The 2500-nt window shown below is 55.6% G+C and overlaps 5 non-coding genes across 5 annotated transcripts; all 5 read right to left on the bottom strand.

The window, feature by feature from the left end:
* Positions 1 to 372: 372 nt before the first annotated feature.
* Positions 373 to 565, bottom strand: LOC125726070 (U2 spliceosomal RNA). Its single transcript, XR_007387906.1, has one exon. It is a non-coding gene; the product is annotated as a U2 spliceosomal RNA (small nuclear RNA).
* Positions 566 to 765: 200 nt separating this feature from the next.
* On the bottom strand, positions 766 to 881 carry LOC125725797 (U5 spliceosomal RNA). Its single transcript, XR_007387642.1, has one exon. It is a non-coding gene; the product is annotated as a U5 spliceosomal RNA (small nuclear RNA).
* Positions 882 to 1320: 439 nt separating this feature from the next.
* LOC125726069 (U2 spliceosomal RNA) lies at positions 1321 to 1519 on the bottom strand. Its single transcript, XR_007387905.1, has one exon. It is a non-coding gene; the product is annotated as a U2 spliceosomal RNA (small nuclear RNA).
* Positions 1520 to 1718: 199 nt separating this feature from the next.
* Positions 1719 to 1831, bottom strand: LOC125725782 (U5 spliceosomal RNA). The gene has a single exon (XR_007387627.1). It is a non-coding gene; the product is annotated as a U5 spliceosomal RNA (small nuclear RNA).
* Positions 1832 to 2265: 434 nt separating this feature from the next.
* LOC125726064 (U2 spliceosomal RNA) lies at positions 2266 to 2457 on the bottom strand. Its single transcript, XR_007387900.1, has one exon. It is a non-coding gene; the product is annotated as a U2 spliceosomal RNA (small nuclear RNA).
* Between the last annotated feature and the right edge of the window lie 43 nt (positions 2458 to 2500).

Here is a 2500-nt window from a genome sequence, read left to right as displayed (position 1 = left end):
GAATTCTCGGGGGCGTCGCAGCCACCGGCCTCGGGGCCCCGACTCCTCCCTGTCCTCCTGGCATCTGAAAGATCAGCAATCATGTAAACAGACATGAGGAGAAAATTCAAAAGGCAAAGATGACGGCCTGCCTTACCTCAGCACAGCTGCCCAACCCACAGAGAGCATATCATGACCGTGCTTTTTTTTTTTTATGATTTAAAAAAAAAAAAAAAAAAAAAAAAAAAAAAAGAAAAACGGAGGGGAAGCGGGACCGGCGCACGGACAGAGTCGGTCCCTCACGACACCGGCTGATCGCCTGACAAGCGGCGCTGGCTCTCGGTCTGATAAGCGGAACACCAATCAGCTCTGTCTTTCAACAGCAGGGGGCAGTAGAGGTGCACCGTTCCCAGAAACACTGCAATACCGGGTCGATGCGTGGAGCGGACGGGCAAGCCCCACTTCCGGCTCCCTGTTCCAAAAATTCCGTTTAATATGTGGTCCCCTCCATGGGGGACGTATCAGATATTAAACTGATAAGAACAGATTCTACACTTGATCTTAGCCAAAAGGCCGAGTAAGCGATGCCCGCAGACTGCGCCCCGCCGGGCTCCCGGCATGCGGGACGCCGACGGAGCCGGCGCGGCTGGGTCCTCGCCAGCCTCTCTGGGAGGTGGCGCCCGGCGAGACCACGCACGATCCCAGAGGATCCCAGAAACACGCCACTGGGCAGATAGAGCCGGCCGCTAAGCCGGGCACAGTCTTACTTTGATACAGCGGCGGTGCAGCTCTGCTTGCGCAGAGCCTCCAAAAATACAGTGAACTCATCGCTATCCCTCTCCACGGAAATCTTTAGTAAAAGGCGAAAGATTTTATACGGGGATGAAGAGAGACCCGAGTCGATGCAGAGCCGTCGCTCAGCAGGTGGCCGCTAGCCGGGCCTCCGTGACGCCCCCTGCTCGGGGTTGAATTCTCTCGGGGCGTCGCAGCCACCGGCCTCGGGGCCCCGACTCCTCCCTGTCCTCCTGGCATCTGAAAGATCAGCAATCATGTAAACAGACATGAGAGAAAATTCAAAAGGCAAAGATGACGGCCTGCCTTACCTCAGCACAGCTGCCCAACCCTCAGAGAGCATATCATGACCGTGCTTTTTTTTTTTTTATGATTTAAAAAAAAAAAAAAAAAAAAAAAAAAAAAAAGAAAAAACGGAGGGAAGCGGGACCGGCGCACGGACAGAGTCGGTCCCTCACGACACCGGCTGATCGCCTGACAAGCGGCGCAGGCTCTCGGTCCTGATAAGCGGAACACCGATCAGCTCTGTCTTTCAACAGCAGGGGGCAGTAGAGGTGCACCGTTCCCAGAAACACTGCAATACCGGGTCGATGCGTGGAGCGGACGGGGCAAGCCCCACTTCCGGCTCCCTGTCTCTCCAAAAATCCGTTTAATATGTGGTCCCCTCCATGGGGGGAACGTATCAGATAATTAAACTGATAAGAACAGATACTACACTTGATCTTAGCCAAAAGGGCCGAGAAGCGATGCCCGCAGACTGCGCCCCGCCGGGCTCCGGCATGCGGGACGCCGACGGAGCCGGCGCGGCTGGGTCCTCGCCAGCCTCTCTGGGAGGTGGCGCCCGGCGAGACCACGCACGATCCCAGAGGATCCCAGAAACACGCCACTGGGCAGATAGAGCCGGCCGCTAAGCCGGGCACAGTCTTACTTTGATACAGCGGCGGTGCAGCTCTGCTTGCGCAGAGCCTCCAAAAATACAGTGAACTCATCGCTATCCCTCTCCACGGAAATCTTTAGTAAAAGGCGAAAGATTTATACGGATGAAGAGAGACCCGAGTCGATGCAGAGCCGTCGCTCAGCAGGTGGCCGCTAGCCGGGCCTCCGTGACGCCCCCGCTCGGGGTTGAATTCTCGGGGGCGTCGCAGCCACCGGCCTCGGGGCCCCCGACTCCTCCCTGTCCTCCTGGCATCTGAAAGATCAGCAATCATGTAAACAGACATGAGAGAAAATTCAAAAGGCAAAGATGACGGCCTGCCTTACCTCAGCACAGCTGCCCAACCCTCAGAGAGCATATCATGACCGTGCTTTTTTTTTTTTATGATTTAAAAAAAAAAAAAAAAAAAAAAAAAAAAAAGAAAAACGGAGGGAAGCGGGACCGGCGCACGGACAGAGTCGGTCCCTCACGACACCGGCTGATCGCCTGACAAGCGGCGCAGGCTCTCGGTCTGATAAGCGGAACACCGATCAGCTCTGTCTTTCAACAGCAGGGGGCAGTAGAGGTGCACCGTTCCCAGAAACACTGCAATACCGGGTCGATGCGTGGAGCGGACGGGGCAAGCCCCACTTCCGGCTCCCTGTTCCAAAAATCCGTTTAATTTGTGGTCCCCTCCATGGGGGACGAATCAGATATTAAACTGATAAGAACAGATACTACACTTGATCTTAGACAAAAGGCCGAGAAGCGATGCCCGCAGACTGCGCCCCGCCGGGCTCCGGCATGCGGAGACGC

Source organism: Brienomyrus brachyistius, unplaced genomic scaffold (genome assembly GCF_023856365.1).
Source record: "Brienomyrus brachyistius isolate T26 unplaced genomic scaffold, BBRACH_0.4 scaffold69, whole genome shotgun sequence".
Taxonomy (NCBI): domain Eukaryota; kingdom Metazoa; phylum Chordata; class Actinopteri; order Osteoglossiformes; family Mormyridae; genus Brienomyrus; species Brienomyrus brachyistius.
Note: the sequence above shows the minus strand (reverse complement) of the source record. Positions and strands in the feature narration are given on the sequence as shown.